The sequence below is a fragment of the Leptonotus elevatus genome, chromosome 16, assembly GCF_054856555.1.
Source record: "Leptonotus elevatus isolate MCC_2025b chromosome 16, RoL_Lele_1.0, whole genome shotgun sequence".
NCBI classification, from domain to species: Eukaryota; Metazoa; Chordata; class Actinopteri; order Syngnathiformes; family Syngnathidae; genus Leptonotus; species Leptonotus elevatus.
The window spans coordinates 12,908,123-12,927,971 of record NC_141254.1 but is presented as its reverse complement, the minus strand read 5'-3'; the positions used below and the strand labels follow the sequence as shown (position 1 = coordinate 12,927,971).

General features: G+C 42.4%; 1 protein-coding gene across 2 annotated transcripts in view; it reads right to left on the bottom strand.

Moving 5' to 3' along the window:
- fam222ba (family with sequence similarity 222 member Ba) overlaps positions 1-16,895 on the bottom strand; it is a 33,528-nt gene extending 16,633 nt beyond the window's left edge. The window contains exons 1-2 of one of the 2 annotated variants that reach the window (XM_086098278.1): positions 16,751-16,878; positions 5,228-5,329 (exon numbers count right to left, since the gene is read on the bottom strand). The gene's annotated coding sequence lies outside the window, so the exon portion shown is untranslated. Of the gene's footprint in view, positions 1-5,227; positions 5,330-16,750 lie in introns of both variants that reach the window. The other variant, XM_086098277.1, reaches the window with a different exon arrangement.
- Positions 16,896-19,849: the final 2,954 nt, after the last annotated feature.

Genomic DNA, 19,849 nt, shown 5'->3' with positions numbered 1-19,849 from the left:
GCCCACATCACACTGAGGGTCAGTTTACAACTGACTGAAGAGACATTCCATTTGTAGCCTGAAAGCACACACATCTGAAAGGGGGGGTGTCTCGTTTGTATGTAAACAACGAAATAGTTTTCTTCAAAAACCCGTGCACATGCTTATGCCTGTTAAGTGTTCAGTGTTGACGTGTCGGTACCACAGAAGCCAAATGGACTACAGGGCTGTTGTGTTTGTGTTGCTCAATGATGAGTTAGCTTATTCCAAAAAGCAGACATTTACTGTAACATAACGATGAGCAGTGGTGATACATGAATTCACCAAATTCCACTAAATATGGAGACAGAGTGGCAGAATAATGATACGAAGGCAGGGAGATGATTTGTAGCGAATCTTCCACCTTCTGGTAACCAGCAGATGTCAGATCTGACACATGTCAGTAAACAGTAATCTGCTTGGTGGCGCAGCCAGATCACAGTGAGGATAAAATGTTATGAAATGTTCATGTCAAGATTATAGTGACAATAATTAACATAGCTATCAGCATTAGAAATATTGCCAAAGAAACAACAAACAAACCCTAACACTACTAACCCAACCATAAAATTACAGATCGGTTACGTAAATTTGGTAGACAAAAAAAAGTGTAATACTTGCATGGAATTGTACTAAATAGCTTCAACCAAAACAATCGTGTTCATAAAATTATAAATCCACACAGATTGTACAAAAAAAATGTGTACTTTCAGAGAAGAACGTCATATCGCGCTCGTCTGTTATTGGTCACAGGCTGGAAAACCCGTAATAAAAAAGGTATACAAAAACCAGAATTTGATGATAACTATCTGGAAAATCTAGCACGTTACAACACACACAAACAGACTACACTTGAAAAGCATTGCTCAAAGGTATTATCGCAATTCAAACATGAACAATATCCACCACCTATCAGACATCTAAAAGCAAGGCACCAAATACTGCGCATGTATGAGAATGCAAACTGCTAGCATGCTAACCGGAAGACATCCATAAAGTCAACAGTCTAATCTAGTTGTATGTCACCATGATTTAAGCACGGTGGGAGCATATCAATAAGAACCCTCTCCATCCTGCTAGCTGTTGACGCTATTACTAACAATCAGGATCAGGATCAACTTTATTGTTATTCCGGGGAAATTTGTCTTGAACATCAGTGAATTGTGGCGCTACGGCACACAAGAAAAGTTGGCTACAGAGCTGTTTTGACAACATTGGTGATGATTAAAATTGGAAGCTGTAATACTACCGGTTTTGACATTTTAAACAATGTATCCGTTAAACAGTAAATAGCTCTGACTATCTCTACTTCAAAGTTTCCATCACATATACCAGAGTCAGACCAGACAACAATGAGCTGAGTCACATGGTGTCAGATACCAGACCGAGGCGGTTTGGTAAGGGCATGCTCAGAACAACATTGACAAACAGATGTTACGCTGCCGTCGTGTATATAAATCTGCGCGCAGCGGTCTGTGCGATATAATCGCGACACTTCGGACGGATACTTGTTCACAATGTGAATGTACTATTACGGATTGCATAATTGCAATGCAGGCAGAAGGAAAATATCTAAACAAATTCACAGCCAAAATACATAGCGCGAACATACTTTATGAACAAGTATTGGGACATCTGGCCTTTAGACCTACAGGAAGTGAAAATAGAAGAACATGTGGTCTTGATTCCACTCCTTGCTGTAGAATAGATTCAACCCTTCTGAGAAGACATGCTACATGATTTTGGAACTTTTGTCCCAGCTACAGTGGAAAGTGTTTTTACGGAACTTGAGTGACACGTTGATACAAACTTAGTAAGTGTTCCACCTATAATAAATGGTGTCACCCCCTGAAGTGGGCCCAAACTTCACAGCCTGTTCCAATGAGCCAACAAGCTTCCTCCCGTTTGTGGGAAGTAACGTGCTGACAGCTAAAGAGCTGTAGAATTTTCCCAGGTGGCAGAGTAAAGCCAAATTAGGATGGAGAGGTTTCCATTTGTTAGCAGGTGCATCCATTTTGTGGTCCTCCTCACACATGCTTCGCCTTGCTCAGTCAAAGCGCTTATGAGAAATTGGACACCCCGGTGACAAATTGAGCCTGCGATTAGAGGGAGAAACAGGAAATCTTTGTTAAGTGCTGTTGATTGGGATTTGGGGCGACGCTCACACATCAGAAGTGAGAGAGACTGTGTGTGTGTGTTTCGCTTGGTACAGATCCAAAAGCAGAACTGACACCACCATTGCCTCCTTTACCATTTCCCCTCTATCCAGGTGTTCCCACGGCTTATGTCTCAGCTTTGAGTGCTCCATAAACAAAACGGTATCAAAGCAGCTGTTCTCACAAGTCTCTCTCCCACACAGGCAAATGCTCCATAGACCACCTCTATTTCCAGTTCTTTCCTACTGACGCGCTCACTTATTTAACAGGGGAAAATGTCCTCCCCAGCCTCAAGTCCAACCCTGATCTGCCTGTGACCACAGCTGGGCTGATCTTACGTAGCAACTCTGCGAGGTATAAATGGACAAGCACTGAAGACAAATTATCCTAAAAGGGGCTCTTAACACACACAAAAACACTTCTGGTCTTTAATACGTTAATAGGGACATTTATAAGGCTTCAGGCTCTTTGCTATATGTAGCTGAGCTGCCCTTTAACAGCTGACAGGTCAGGTGGATTTTCACTGAGAACTTTGCTACACTGGGAACTGCCGTTATAAAAGCACAAATCCGTCCATGCTGATTCAAAATCCTGTTCTGTGTGTGTTCAATAGAGGCTGATCCGCCTCCTTCCTGGGCCTACATAAGGTTGGTAAGGTCAGCCGCCTCCGTGGCAGCTCTGACATTCAGTCTCGCCTGCAGCCAGAACAAACCAGTTTTTCCATGCATGGAATGTTTCTGTGTGCCTGTATGCGAGATGTGTTCCCTCTGCCCGTGGTGTATCACAGGACATTTGTGGTTATCTCCTCCCACCTCCCATTTGTTTATGGGTGCCTCTCAGCCCTTGGTTCTTCCGCCAACAGACAGTGGTTGTGGGCATCAGGCAACGGTCAGCCCACTAATGAGAAAGCCAGTCAAACACAAGCCAAGCATTGCAAACATCTCACCTCTGTGTCTGCATGGGAACATCTGGTCCTCTCAAGGACCCTCAGTCTGTTGAACTATGGGCCCACACAAGTGCTCAGTTGTGTACTGGCGTTGTCATGGCACCAGAATGACTCCTTCACATGCACTGCTTTAATAATCACTTAACGTGAGAACACAGCGCCATTTTTTGGCCTCTGAAATGTCAAACCAGTCAAATGCACAACCTTTGCCTTTTGCTTTTTAATTCAAGGTTTGACGATGAATCAAACTTTGTCTTATTTTTTGAGAGTATGCAATAGGTCTAGTACAGAAAAAGTACACCTCATTATTTGTTGGGGGCTGAATAGAATAGACAAAGCCTAACTAATAAAACCCCTCTCCCCTGTGAGAGGGATAGTCATTTGAATAATAGAGTTAGCTCAGCTAATAAAACTCCTTTACATATCTCGCTCTCCCACTTTCTTGCATCACACAGATCTCCAGCGGCCATCCAGTGACTCAAGACTGATGAGGCATGCTCAAAGGTCTATGCCATTGAACAGAGCATTAATGCACCCAGCAGCAAATTTCTGCCATCGACCCCCGTTCCTTGCAATAAGGACAGCACCATCAATCAGGCTGAGATAGCCGACACCAGGCGGGGGTTGATAAAGCAGGAGACTTTGGAGCTAATGACAAATGGACCTTGTATATATTGTAACGTGTCAGCCTCCTTAACATGGAAAAATAAAAACAAAAAACAGCACTTGCTACATCAAGAAAGAGCGCTTATTGTGTTCTAAATCCAGCTGAGACTCTCAGGGATCTTACTCGGGACGGTTCCTGACCCTCCCAGAAGCCTTCTGTTCTCACACCAATGCTTTTGGAGTGACCTTCAGGAGGCCCACTAGTCCTGCTAATTGGGGTCTCTTCAGAGCACAGTGGTCGACCCTCCAAACAAGAGTGGAGGAGGGACCGAGGGGATAGAGAGAGTGAGAGAGGATTGGCCTGTGCTAACTGCATGCAGGAAACAGCCAAAAAGCATGTTTTAAACTCATTGGGAAAATATGGCAGGAAACTCATGCAAATATGGTAGTGACCTTTTTTTTTTTTTTTTTATGTATCAGCGGGATGCAAGTTGCCCGTTTGGGGAAAATCATGACACAGTAACTACTTTAATAATCAAACTGCATCCAGCATAAAAACTGTACCAAACAAACCATACAAAAGACTTGCTGAGGCAAGCCAGAGCAGGGAAAAGCTGAAAGTCACTTATTCTTGTTGCTTATCTCATCTCTCTATTTAGAACATGGAATTTATTGAAAATGGAAGATGAATGCCTAACTTTGTACTATCCATCCATCCATTTTCTTAACCGTTTGTCCTCACAAGGGTCACGGGGGGCGCTGGAGCCTATCCCAGCTGGCTTCGGGCAGTAGGCGGGGTACACCCTGAACTGGTTGCCAGCCAATCGCAGACTTTGTACTACCATGTGCATAAACACATTTGCGGCTACGGCTCTGACGAGTATTGTCAAATGCTTGTGTGCATCACAAACTCCCTCAATGCAGGTCATGTCACCAGACTTCTTTTTTGTATGTTGCCAAAATATTTTGGGATTTACGTAAAAGTTTGCCAATGCAAAAACAGGCCCAAGTTGACTCATCACACAAACGTGTGGAAACTAATCTACTAATTGGCAACACACTGAATTGTGCCTGCAAAAACAGCAAAACTGCCACGCCGTTTATTTAGTAGTATGTGAGAGGAGTGTAAGCATCCATTTAGCACGTGCAATTTGATTGATCAAAATTCAAACACAAACTAAAAATTCAGCAAATCAGCAATGCAATTTTGGAGTTTCTGAATGATCGAACTTGGGAGTCAGTCACAAGGAGGAACACGTCACATCACAAGGGAAAAAAAAAAATCAATAAAGACAGCAGTCTCCACCGCTTTGACAGCTGCTGCCAACAGCACTCAATCTTTTAGATGGAGAAAACATACAATTTAGTAGCCGCTATTGGAGACAATATTAAGATTGCAATCATGGTAGATCACATGCAACACGCCCGCCAGCAGTTTGTGCAATCGGTTATGGTGTGTTGACACCAGAAGTGAACTAAACTTTCATCTTGTGTTACACACCTGAGTTTGGTCGTGGTTGTTGTGTACACACCAGAAAGTTCCAGCTGCACACACACTGACTGCCCACAACTCGATAGGCCATTGCGATACAGTCCGACGAATCTGTGGCAAGATATGGAAAATTTAAACGCGAGCGAAAAGCAAATTGCGTCATCGTCAATCCGTCAGTATTTCAAGCCGAACCGTCAATCCGACATTAGATTGCGCAGCAAAATGAGCGTCCGCTAATGTTTCCATCATTCGAGGTGGCCATCCGTCAATGTTCCGTCAATCATCATTAATCACTCCATCACCAAAATGGGACGTCTGTCATTGACAGATTGCCGAATTTATTGACGGATTAATGATTACATTGGCGGACAAAAATTTGTCATTTGTACATTTTTCGAAGTTTCCCGTCAATCGTCAACAAAATTGGCCTTCCGTCATTGACGGACCTTCCAACAATATTGACGGAATGCCCACCCCTGGAAGGTTGTTTGCACCATCCATTCAAGTCAATCAGATCATTAAGTGGAAGAGAGAACTACGTAGCACTAGCTTGACTGTCTCCCAAAGGAGGGTCAAATGAGTGAATACATGCTTTGTATTAAGAAGAACTTAAAAGTGCCATCATTACTCCATTTTTGATACAAACGCTGCCACTGCAAAATGCATTGTAATCACTTAGGGGCGCTCGTTTGTTTGTAATACAATCTCTTTATACTTTTACTTTGAGGCAGCGAAACCACAAGCCCAAGCTTCTGCCTGTATTTTATATAAGTTTGTTCATTGGTCTGCTCTATTTTTGACTGGCTACAAGTGTATCAATATGTTAAGGCAAGATCGGTTGACAAGAAAGTACACCTTTCTAAGCAAAGAAAGAAAACAACTGCAAGACCAGTTTAGGTCGCCGAAAGGGGCCTTGAGTAAGGCAGATGCATATTAATATTATCCTCGTGTCATTACAGTTATGGAGGAAGAAATGACAGAAGTCACTTATCATCACGTCATGGTCACAATCCATCAGTGTGATCAACGCTTACTCATAAAAAATGGAAGACAAAGTCCAAGAGTACAAAAGATGCCCAGAGGCTTAAAAGGCGGCCAAGGCTCAGTGGAATCGTTTTGACAATAAAAAAGGTACCGTTAAAATAAACACAGTTAATGAGCTGAGAATAAATAGGTGTGGGATAGATCCCGAGAAGATTTTGCGAAGAGGGTGGCCATGAATAGAAAGGTCTGCATTTAATTTGCTAATCCATCACTGCAATTGTGCTGGGTAACAAAGACGGAGAAAAGAGTCGGGGGGGGCATTCAGAAGCAATGGAGCATGCTGAGGGCTGAGTGTGTGTGGTTCTCCATGGAGCAGGCCAGGCCACAGCCCGTGGCCCTTTGGCCCTAAAAGCCTAGCCGGCGCTTGAGAGAAAGGTCTCTGATGAGCTCAGGGCAAGCAAGACTAATCTCTTCATGTCCGAAGAATTGTTTAACTATGTTTGACTGATTAAGCCAAAGCCCTCCATTCCAGTTGCAATCTATTTGTCCAATCAAATCTTCGCAAGTCATCACTCTGCAGCATGAAGAGAGAGGAGCGGGGAAACAAAACAATCTATTTGGAGGATGCTTTTTTAGCATCAAAATGCACACAGCGCCGCTGCCAGCATTAAAAGAAAGGTCAGAGCAACGCTGAAGCACTCGCAGCACAAACTGTACCGTCACACTGGCTTTTACCGGCTTCGTGGGAAAGGGAAATTTAAGGCACTCTCCCCTGCGTGGAAACGAGGTTGCCGGGAAGATTAACCCAGCTTCCTTTTATAGCCTCTGAGAAGAGGTTAAATCACATATTACATTGCCTGAAATGTCTCAGAGTAATTAGATCAAGAATATTACTCTCTCCTCTTCCTCTCGCAGTCTGCAAGCTGATCAAAGCCTAATGATGGTGTCAGTGCCTTTGGCAGTACTGGCTGGATAAATCTCCCCATCGGGACAGCAATCTGTCAGAGCCGCGAGCTGTGCTAAACAGCACAGGACATGAGCGGAATGGTGCTTGACAAAGTCGACTAAACGAACCACGTTCCTTTACCGCTAAGCTTTCCATCAGCGGTGCAGCATTCAAATTCATAGGAATGATTAAAGCTCTCTTTGTTTTGGCTCCGGCCTGCGCGTTTCTATGTACACAGTCAGCCGATATGTACACAAGGAGAAAGACGTTGGTGAGGTGCACCTACCAGACCAGACCAGACCTGATCCGAGCAGCACCTGGTCTAGTGATGGGGTGTCGCGGGGCTACTGGCTATTAATTACAGAAAGCCGACACTCAAATCCCTGCAATGAGACCTGGGAAGTGAGCTACTCAGCAAGACGAATGCTTGCCTGTCACACAGCAACATGACCTGCCTCGGGACTCCTTACACATGAATACTTACAAGAATGTCTTTTCAAATTGGGCCCCCACCCCACTTCCATCCTCGTCTCATTCTACGGATGTAGCGCTACTTCAGGGGATGTTTTCTGACTAATGCAAAATGGTTGTGCAGTGGCGTGATAAAAGTTGACATTTTCCTTTTCTAACGCAATGCTTCCTTTGTAAACAACCGTGTGGTTTTGTGTGTTTGCCGGCTGTGAGCACATTACACATAGTGGTCAATTTTATTATCTGCGCTGAAACTGAAAGGGTGCAAACAAAAGGGGGAAATGGCAGGAGATATGCCAATCATTCATCGTTGAAAGATGTCAGACAAAAGACGCCCTAAGAACCTGACAGCTTTTCTTTCTGTGGCATGTTCCATGTCAGTCCCTTCTGCCATGAAAAAAAAAAAGGGGCCCCGGAGACTCCTGTGAGAGATCTGACCCAAATCTTAACCCTATACAGGTGGCACATCCTTGACACAGGAAGCCTGCATGTCTTTCAAGAGCCCCGAGTGAGAAAAGCTCTTTAAGGGTGAATATAACAAAAAAGAAAGAAAAAAAAAGGCAGTGCATTTCATCTCCTACAAAAAGTCAACCAGATGAACGCAATAAAATAGCCACGGTTAGTATAAGAGCATCTAGTAAAGGATGTTAAGCCACGATTGCCCATTTTTTCACTCAAAACGGTCTTTACGTGTATTTTGATCAAGATCATGAAACGAGCTTGCATTTTTAATTTGATCAATATTTTGGAGAACTCAGTAAACAACAATTCTGTAAATCCTCTATTTCCTTTGCAATATTATTGCACATATATCAATCATCACAAAAATTAATGCACACCCCTTCTCTAGTCCACTTCAACCTGTAAAAACCAATCGGCACAACAATAGTTTCGATTTGGTGGAGGGGATAATGGCTTTCCTTCATAGCAGCTCATATTTAAAGTAAAAAAAATCCAAAATATTGTGCCAATGGCTTTTCTATTTTCACAGGTTGAAGTGGACATGAGTAGGGCTGTGCATATGGATTTTTGTGACAATTAACTCTAAAAACAGTTGGGTCAAAAGTAACCCAAACATGGATCAAAAATGGACCGATCCGCTAACTTTCTGGGTTGTTTTATAGAAAATTACAAAATTTTAAATTGTAAAAGATCTGACCAATATTTATGAGTTGTTTTACAATAAAAGACGTTGGGTCAAATAGGCCCAAGAAGAGGATTGGTCCATTTTTTGACCCGCAATTGGGTTATTTTTGACCCAATTGTTTTTGAAGTGTTGGTTATGGTTTTTGGACACTAGGCGACGTCTAGCAAGCCAGGAAATAATAGCATGACCCCGGCCATAAATGATAGGCATTGCAACTTTTAAAATTTAATCACTACCAAAATTTGACTTGGCATTATTTTTTACATACAGTCCATGAGTGCCAATGTTCAGCCCATTCAACGGTCCCTTTAAAGTTTGAACAATAAGTCACTCTAGGTTCACATTTTAAACCATCTTTAAGTACATGTAACAAATATCCTTTTATGCTGCAGCAGAACATCCTGTTAATGTTGGTATCAAGTGTGGCCCTCTGCTTTTAAGACAATAACAAGAGTTGAACTATGAACCGTGATTAGAGCCAGCATCCCCCCCCCCCCACCCCCCAGGGTGACAACTGCGCCACTGGACATTCCAGGAAACGCCACTTGCTGAAGACATAAACAACTTGGGCTAGTTGAAGGGCTGGACTGATGCTTACAGCCTCGCTAAGTGCTTTTCAATTCACGGCAGTGGTAGTATTTCAGAAGGGCATTGAGAAGGGGGGGGGGGGGGGGACGCTGCTGATGCCACAAGTCTCACTCATACGCTGGATAGACTGTCTGGAAAATGTAGGTGTCAGAAGCACTGCCTGTCTGGAATAACGATTCTGCATAAAGAATTGTTGAGTGAAAATTGGGCCATCTCTTTAAGTTCCTTTAAATAAAAAACCTATCGACTTGTGTAGCGGAACTGTTGAACACGACGTAGGGATTTGGACGTGGATTGGCTAGGTTCACGGCTATCAGAGAGAAAAGAGCTCTGCATTTGCTTCGAGCAGCCCATTGAATGACATGGCAGAGATTAGCCTGTGAAGGTCACAATCTTAGCCTATCCTTTCAGCTGCTTTTCACAACACAACCCCGGGCCCTTTCCAACAACAGGAAGAATGTCATCTGGTTACTTTTCAAGGCACGGCGATACCATTCACTATGGCCAACAATGGGTGCAAACAGGACCAGAGGGTGAGGAGGTTATAAAGAGCCCCATTCTAAGTGTCGCCTGCTATCCAGCGCGCTGCACGCACACAGAAAAATAAAAACACACCCACGCACTCGGGCCTGGGGAAGGGTCACGGAAAAGGGCCAACTGACTCCTCACCTCTGCAGCTCTGTCAAAGGAGCCTCCACAGCTTCCTGGCACAGCTACAGTATAGCCTCCTCCACCAGTCAGACCTTTTGAGACTTCCCATGATTACATACCATACTTGTATGGGTTATTTCGTCATAGCAAACAGGAGGATGAAAAGCATCAAGGCAAAATAGAGCAAAATACTTGGCTGTCGTGCTGTGCAATATGGACACAATTGTATAACCTAACAACCTGAAACAGTGTTTTTGGTTAAAATTACATGAAATGAATGCTAAATTATTTTTTCCTCTGTTCATTTATAAAACACTTTCAACACAAAAAATAAATAAATTGTCATGAATAAAAACAAAACAAACAGCCAGTGGCCAAATAAATAAATACCACTCAAAATATTTGGCCCGACAACCAGATTTTAGTGCAAAGAATTAAATATAAAAAATAAAGTGCTTTAAGTAAAATTCAAATATGCCTACCATTTAACCAGTGTTAAAAACAAAGGTTGAGTTTTAGGAACGCCCCCAGCCCTATACTAACTGCAGACGAGCTGTATATGTCTAATCTGTACATATACCGTATCATTTATACAGTCGTCTGCTCGTGAGATGGGAGGAGCAAGATGGCCGCCCTGTCGCTTCAATTGCTTGCACGGGGCGTGTATGGGCTATCCAGTCATATATTCAGATCAGTGGAAAATAAATAAATAAATAAATAAATAAACTACAAGACTGATTCTTGAGAATACCACACTTACCAAACCCGACCGACAGTTCCGAACAGGAAGTTCAGACAGTGGCGGTTGGCAAGCTGTGAAGATTTGATAATTGATCTTGCAATGACGGTAGCTATGCTACGACGACCGTGACGCACTTTCGTATGTTGCCAGTAAATAGCAAACGTATATAATATTCTCTGGTTAGCTTCCACAAGCGCTTTGACTGGAGAAATAAGTACCGGTAAATGTATTGTGAGGACCGTAACTGAAAATGCACTTTTGGGCCAATTTTGGATGGAAATTTTCAGTGCATTTGTAAGACAAACGATAGATGGTTATATTGTATAGTAGACATTTTTACACCGCATGCTAATATATGTCCATGTTTCCGGCTGTCTCAAAACTGCATTGATGCTGACCAAGAACATTTGACTGTTTTTCATATCTGCTTTTTGTTCCGGGGCATGTGATGTCAGTTGGAAAAATGTATTTTAAAAAAAATTTGTTTCTGTCAATTGAAATTATCTTCCTCATAGTCAAATTAGTCAATGAAGGAAATTTAGCCAAATTGTCATCGCTAATTACGAGTCTCGGAAATTTAGCTACAAAAATAAATGATGTCAATACCTCAGGCTAATTGCTATCACATGTGAATTTGAGATAATGGGGAAAAAAAATATCTAAATAGTAATCAAATGTCACGCAACTCAAGCCTTCCATTAGACAAATAAAGCTCAATCTTGTGACGCATCCTGACATCATTTGTTATTCCCCTTGTGAGGCCTGTCCCGAAAAAAGGATTTCAAACAGAGGAGAAATTCACTCTCTAATGAAGCGTTTGAAATATTAAAAAATAAAGCCCAATTAGCCGACAGCCTTTTACATTTCCTCCCCCCCTCTTCTAATCCTCTGGAAGCCTTATCTAACGTTTGTGCCAAGTATGACACATTGAACTCACTGCGAGTGTGAGCGTATACGTAAAGCTTCACCAGCAGCGGCTTTACTGGTGCATTGTTTGTGACCCCGCAGACTGGGTCACCCTCAGAGCACTCTGTAGCTCCAGCTAATGATGCCCTGATATGTACGCTTGGCAAGAACATTGGGGGGGAACGACCGCAACCGACACGATAATGACATTTATTAGCATTGCCTAGGATGTAATATGTGGCTGGCCTTGCCGTCTCTTATTAGAGCGAGAGCGTATTTTGGGGGGGTGGAGAGGCTCAGTGATCTGATTGAGACTGCCTTATCTTGAGCCATAAAGGGAACGCCGCATCTGGCCTGCTCCTCTGCTGCTGATGGAGGCGGATAAACAGCTCTGTTGTCTCCAGTGACTCCGTCGAGGCTGATCACACCGAGATGCCCTCGTGTCTCCCTCCCGCTGCTATGTCGCTTGTTTCTGCCGTGAATGTCGCAGTGAGGCATGCATTCTGCCACGATTGCCCTCCAGATGAAGACACAACAATTGCTAAAAAGCCCTCTTTGGTATTGGGTGTTTGGTTGCAGCCTTGTCTGGCTTGGGGCTTTCAGTTTGAACCAAGAGATTTTTTATTTTATTTTTTGTCAGCGCTAACATGCAAATCCTCACAAAACGGAATAAAAAAGCACTAACATGCATGCAAAGGAAAGCACAGTGCCTGAAGTCATTTGGCTAAATACCTCGTACAAAGCAAATGCCATATGACCCCTGCAGGTCATTTCCTGGGCCACCTTGTCCACAACACCCCATTTGCAAAGACCATTGGCTCCCACTTTTTTTTTTCTCACTCGACCTATTTTTGACCCTCGCACTAAAGAAACCACCAAACATCTGCTTCGTGCCTGATACTTCACTCTACCGCAGAGAGCACACAGGAAAAAGGGAATATGGGGACAACCCGCACTTGAAAAACTACCAAGGTGCAGAAAATAAAAAATCTCCTATATATGCACATAAAATTCACAGGCAACACCTGCTGGAGATTTAACATCCACTGGGCCCTGCAGGGAAATTAGGTTTGGGGAAAGAGCCCGGGCTGCACATTTCCAATTCAAATACCACTTTTAATCAGGCTTGATCCAGAAAACATGCGCTAGTTAGCCGGGCTGTTTCAATCAACAATAACAGGGGAGGGGGAAAAAATGACGAAAGACTAATCGTTGGTATTTAATGAGCGCAGAGTGCCTGCAAGTTCTTCGTCACAGCTGCACAAACGGTGATGTCGGAGACATAAAGTAGGGCTTTGATATTGTCCTCTTATTGCTGGCAGATTGTTCTGCTGACAAGTGCAGGACCTTGTGCAACATAAAGCATGTGGGCCTCAATGGGAGCCACTCAAGAACAATTGCTTTTACTTTGCGAGACCAATCAAAGGTCGCTCCTAGTTTAATCCGGTCAATTTAGCATTTGGAAGGCTGTGCGCGGAAGGATGCGGGTTCACATTGTGCTCCGCTCACTGCGAGGATTCCACTCAAGTGAGCTGAAGAAGTGGCTAACCCATACCCAATATTTACCTCTGCCAAGGAGGCTGTTCATAAGCATGTTTTTTTTTTTTTGGTGGTTGTTTGTTACCCTTCTTGTCTACTGTTTTTCATACAGAAACCTAGTTTGATTTGTAATATGTTTTATTTAAAGGATAGTTATATTAAATCTGGTGAAAATCTGCTGACTGATGATGCGATTAAAACAAGGTATGAGCGACTACCGATACTAGGTATTGTATCGGGCCGATACCCGGCCTTTTTTTCAAGGTATTGGTGCTTGTGACATTGGCTGCCCTCTTTTAGCCTTTTAGGAACTAGAAATGAGAAGAATAGAAAATTGACACTAATTTCATGCAATTTTAAGGACACATCTCTAAATCTCTAAAATTATCTGTTTTTATCTGTCATTGTTTTTGGGGAAATTTGATGTATCAAAAGAAATAATGGCATAGGTACTTGCTATTGGTGTTGAGTATTCGTACTGAAAAATTCGGTCTGAAAAAAATTGGTATCGTATCGAACATCCCTAGTTCTAAAACTTGTTCTTCTTTTAAGAAAGTACACACATTGTAAAATAAATAAATACGTATTTTGTTATTTTACAATGTGACTATTGCAGTGGTTAACTGGTTTAAGAATGTTATATTTGAATTAATTTCATTTTATGATTTTCTATAGAATGTTTCCCAAATGAGAGATTTTATATATATATATATATATATATATATATATATATATATATATATATGCTATTCTTTTGTCCAAACTTGCATGTTTTAATGAAACAAAAACAAAAAAATCACTTTCAAAACTGCTAAGTTCATGTTGTTATGCTTATCTTAATAAGTACAAGAGGCTAAAAGTTCATCATAGTTCATTCTGTTTGGATCCAAGGTAACACAAATTTCTGGTGCCGATAAGATTTGGCATGACGGATGTTTTAAACCTTGGCATGCTGTTCATATTTATTTTTATTTCTACTAAGCCTTGTATGCATGCACACACACACACACTCACACACACACACACACCGAAGGCCAAAAAAAAGCCAAGATGCTGCACTTTAAAAAGCAAACAGGCCTCTTCTGCCTCCACTGTAAATCAATACATTCCAACACATTTGTCAGCAGCTGGCAGCAAAGCCTAAAAGCAAACTTGCTTTTCTGCCCTCAAGCAAAGACTCTCGTTTTTGTGGTGACAGGTCAAAGAGTCAGCGCATGACTCATGAACGAGTGGCATTTCCCTTTGGTGGAGAGCACTCATTTTCAAGCGTGCTGACCAGCGCGACGCGAACAAATGAACCAAGTGATCCTGACAAGCAAAATTCACGGATCACTTTCAGACTCAAGCCCGAGTCGGAAAACACTCACTGCCGCACGCGGAAGCCGACCAAAATTTGGGGGTGAGCTCACACAAAACATCATCATTCATGACCAAACGGTCAAGCGCCAAGTCCGTTTATTTACAGCATTGTTTTGTGAAGACTATTCATCAGGATTTGGGTTAAGTAGACATATAGCTAATGAAGTCACAATGATATCCAAGCAGCAGAGATGACTGCTAACACTAAGTGCTAGATCGCCTGCTAGCTAGGTAGCCACTGACGGGCTAGCTTCCATTGTAACTTGAGCATGTTACCGTTACACAACATTTTAAAGTTACAAATGGCAAACGCAGCACCAGAAGACGCTCGATTATACTCACTTCCTGGTTTTCATTTAATGGTTTTATATTTGGTATCTAGATTTTTGTCCATACAAATATTTACAATAGTTATAACTAAAGTTTAGCCATAGTATTTTCTGCATTCGGTAGCTTATATGCGTTAAATGTGTTATTTCCAGTATTACCTGATTTTATGGCGCTGACAGGCCGACTCTACAACAACTTTCCACTGAAAATTTTGTTTTGAAATTCAATTGGAGGCTCCTGAAATCGCTCATGTTCAACCTGGCCTGGGCAAGCCCTGCCATAAATAGCACAAATCTGCAAGTAATTAATTGCCTTATCCCATTTAAGCACCAAGACACCAAAAGTCAAACTGTAGTTGCTTTGACCTGAAACCCTTACAGCGATTAGGTAAGTTTTCCAGACAACAGTGGTTAAAAAAAAACCATCTGGGAAAATGCTAATTTGCAAATGCTGACCTGCAAATACGCAGGGGTTCACTACACAAGGTTGTTTGCATCACAATATCCCTGAGTATATACTATAAAGGCTTTATTCTGGTAGAGGTGACACGAGAGCACTTTACAGATGGGAGAGGCCTTACAGTCATTTGTTTCTAAGGCCTAATTAATCTTCATTGCGCTGGGAAACATAGCGCCCCGTTGCAAAAAGGCTTCCTTCTACTCGATAATTGCACAGAGTCCGGGGGCCTGAGTTTCCCCGACGACACGCTCTGAAATTTAATTATCGGCGCTTTGGAAAATGTAAGTGAAGAAAGCTATGTTGCAAAAGTCTACTTTTGGAAAAGCAAGGTCAGGCTCAATCTCTGGCCACATCCGAGCTTGTCATCGAGTCAAACAATTGACCTCTGTCATTCTATATCAAGGCATTATTTTTAGCTCAATGCATATAGTTCAAGCGGTCCTCTGCATTCTCCAGCCATAGTCCAGTCTTGGGAATAATTCCTCCCCGTGACATTACAATAAAACGTGACGCAGAGCAGCCCCAAAAAACAACAGCGGTGGCATTAAAATTCCGCCGTGCAAAGATCAGACTCTGAGGGGGCAGAAACAAACATCGATAGGATCCCATTAGTTAAGTGCGCCCTTAGGATACCCGAATTTGATCAGAGACAGACCGCTTCTGTCCAGACACGAACCATTAGACGCTGTGGTGAAAAAAGGGCTGCACCTCACAAACTATCTCTTCTTCTTCTTCTTCTTCTTCTTCTTCTTCTTCATCACTCCTTTTCATCCGAGGTCGATGTGCGGCCCGGTGACGTCAACCTTTTGTTATCACCTTTAACACTTGCCTTTGCAGGTGGATAACAAGCCTTCTCAAACACCATCAACATAATTTCAGCCAACGTCAAAACGGAATTAAACAGCTCCATGAGGAGATAACTTAATTATGATTAAGTTAAGCCTTGACAGGAATAGCGTAAGCAACTTTAACCACACAAGACACGGGGGGGGGGGGGGGGGGGGGGCACAACTCAATGAATATGAAAATAATTTCGCACGGAAATGGTTGTAAATTCACAACTGTTGTCACAAGAACTAGCTAGGCGTCTGAATAGTACCAATAAAGAACCGGTTTCATTCAATACTCCTTTGCACTGCGAGCTGAAAATTACCGTGAAGCCGTCCGCTTGGTTCTAGACGTAGAGACAGAGGAGCTACAAAGCCGCAGGTTGCTAGTAATAAGAGTGCACTGCCAGCTGAGTGGCCAGCTCCAGGCTAGCTAACCTCCTAGCACGTCTCAAACATACACAGTCCCATTGTTGCCCTCTCCTCCTCCTCGCCTTTTCCCAAAATACGTGCGAGCAAATGTGGCGGAGGTGTCACCGGGAAGGGAGCACGAATGGCGCGCAGCAAAGGCACGACTACTTACTCTCCGTCAACCTCTGCGAAAGGCATCGTTTAGTTGGTCGCCATGGTTCAAAACGGACAGATTTACTCCCGTCACTCTGCGCTGCCGAATCACTGCTGCTGCTGCTGCTGCTGCTGCCTCTGCTGTCTGCGGCAGGCAACTTCCGGCGCATGCGCGCTACAACTCGACGTCTACTCTAGTAGTTAAAGGTACAGTCGGTTTATAACAAGTGCATACAGGCCAGGGGTCTTACTCTTACGACGGTCTCGACATACATTTCGAGGTTACGTACGAAGCAGCGGCGTAAAATACGTTGTCACGCTCAGTGGCAAAAGCACCAACAACGTTGTACTTATAGAAGTACTAAAACATTTGTAAAATAAAGGTGAAAGTATTGACTCAACATCTGTACTTAAGTAAACATAAAAAAAGAAATCCTGACGTCATATTGTCACCATCTTAAAATAGTGGCCTAAGTCATATTTTGACAATTTTTTTATTATTATTATTATTAATAATATTATTATTTATATTATTATTATTATTATTTGGCGCTACACTGGGGCTAGGCGGGCTATAGCCCCGTCATTAATCGGTGTGGCCACTAGCTCTAGTTACGCGCCTTCAAAATGTATTTGATATTCTAAAATATATTTATAAATTATTATCCCTCCTTTAGCTCCATCGTACTTTCTAGTTAAACTGTGGATGGGGGGGGGGGGGTATCATATGCCATTGCTTTAGGAGAGTGACAAAAGTCAACAGGGTTTTGGCTCCAGTTTCCCTGTAACTTTTATGAGGACAACCCAATAAATGGATGTATTGACAATTCTGAGCTTACGTCACATGTCAAAATGACATTCAACTCGGTGAAATGAAGCTCTCTGCTAATTGAAAAGCATTGCACTTTCGATCGTTGTAATTTTATCATTTTGATTTCAACATGTAATGAAATGTCGTTTGACTACTTTAACAATCTGCTTGGTTTCTATGCTAGTCACAGGCAAACGCAATACTGTTTGCTTACACTGTGTAAAATACACATTTGCATTGCGTCGCATTGCGGAAATATCAGAAATGCCCGGATGTCCTGAATTGTCAATAGCCACATATAGATAGGTAGGTATAGATATAACAGGGGCTTAATTTAGGTAGCACAGATTTGTGATGTGGCATGCCCATTAAGGGCCAAAGGCATCAGCTAGAGGTGTGCATCACTCCAGAAAAAGCTGTTGATAAATTATATATAGGCCTACCTAAGCTATGGATAAAGAATATATGCCTATAAGTAGGCCTATTCTTTGTGTTTACATGAGTGTTTGACTATTGGAAAGCCTTCAAAATCAATTGTGTCACATGCTCGGCGATTTGATTAAAGGTTGTGTTTGTGTATGCTCATGCGTACGAATCCATTTCATCAAAGAGGTATATTTGTCCCCTCCAAAGTATTGACGCCAGTTCATTATCAAAAAGAAAAGATAGGTTTGCACTCCTACCAAAAAGCGATATTGGAAAGAGAAACAACATGGTGGTTATCACATCTGCCTCACACTTCTGATGCTCTGGGTTCAAATTTTGGCTTGGGTCTTCCTGCATGGCTGTCGACCCAGAAGGAAGTTCCATCTAAAGACGGTTCACAGGAAAGCCTGCAAACAGGACATGGATTACCACAACTATGTCCTATGGTCTGATGAGATCAAGATAAACTTATATAAGTTCAGATGGTGTCCAGCATGTGTGAAGAAGATTCCAGTGGCAATGTGTGAAGCTTTGGTAAACGCCATGCTCAAGAGAGTTAAGGCAGCGCTGGAAATTAATGGTGGCCACACAAAAATTTTGACATTCTGCGCAGTTTCCCGTAGGGGTGCACTCACTTTTTTTTGCCAGTGGTTTAGCTATTAATGGCTGTATATTGAGTTAATTTGAGGAAACAACACATTTACACTCTTAAATAAGCTTTCATTTTCCAAAGTGTCATTTCTTCAGTGTTGTCCCATCAAAAGCTGTAAATGTGAATAGCTACCAGTTAAATACACACTTCCGAATGTTGTGTTTGTGTTGTTAATAATGATGAGGATGTTTGCTGTTGCTTCAAGTGAACATTTATTTCATTAGTCGTATTGTGCACATGCAGTCTCGTGTTAATATATTTCTATACAACGAGATTCTTGTTCTACTAATGAATCATTCCAACAGTCATTGACAGCAGCGACTCCTAGTGGTAAGACTGATCATAACGCCAAATCCTCATCATCATCGTCGTGGCGCCTGCTGAAACCTCCACATTTGGTCATGCACTACAAAACTGACCTTTGAACTTTTTTTTTGTTGTATACAGAAGCACGTGTGATTTAAAAAAGAACAGCAAACACAAAGAAAATTCCACGCATCTCATTGGTGAGCTCGTTTTAGACCAGGCCCACAGGCTACTACTCATATGGTCCTTGCGGACGCCATGTTGGTGACCCCGATCTATCATTTTAAGAACTATAAATTCATGTTACTGGAGTTCATGCTTTTGTTTCTTGTTCTTTGTGAGTTTGTTTATTCCAGCTTTGCTATAAGAAATGTAGTCGCTGCCTTTTTTCCTAGTTTTTGTCAACTGTCTTTTTGAGGTCCCTGATGATGTTTTCAAAAAAGTCTGTTATTTTGGAGATCTGTGAATCATGCTTTTTGTCATTGAAGTGTCCAAAGACTGTATGTACGCTGCGATTGACTGGATGGATGGAAGGAAGGAGGGACTTTCGGCCAGCTTTCGGCCCGACATTCCTGAAATAAACCATTGCAAATACTCACTCCCATCACCCGGGTTGCACTACATGTATTATAATGCTCCTGCTCAACTCATCCCGCAAGCCTCACTCTCCACATCAGTGAGTGAAAGAAGGGAAAATGCGGCATGAAAGCCCAATCACATGCAGCGCTTAAAGTTCAGCAGGTGGGGAAGCAGCAGTAGCAGCAGGCTCCATCAAGAAATAATACAAAGTTAATGATGCAGAATGGTGCCCACTTTCTCCGCAGCGAAGACGACGTCAATACGGGATGTTAAAAGAACGCTGTTCCCAATTATGTTTTTTTATATTCATCGACGGCATGAGTGATGATTTCAAAGGGAGGCGT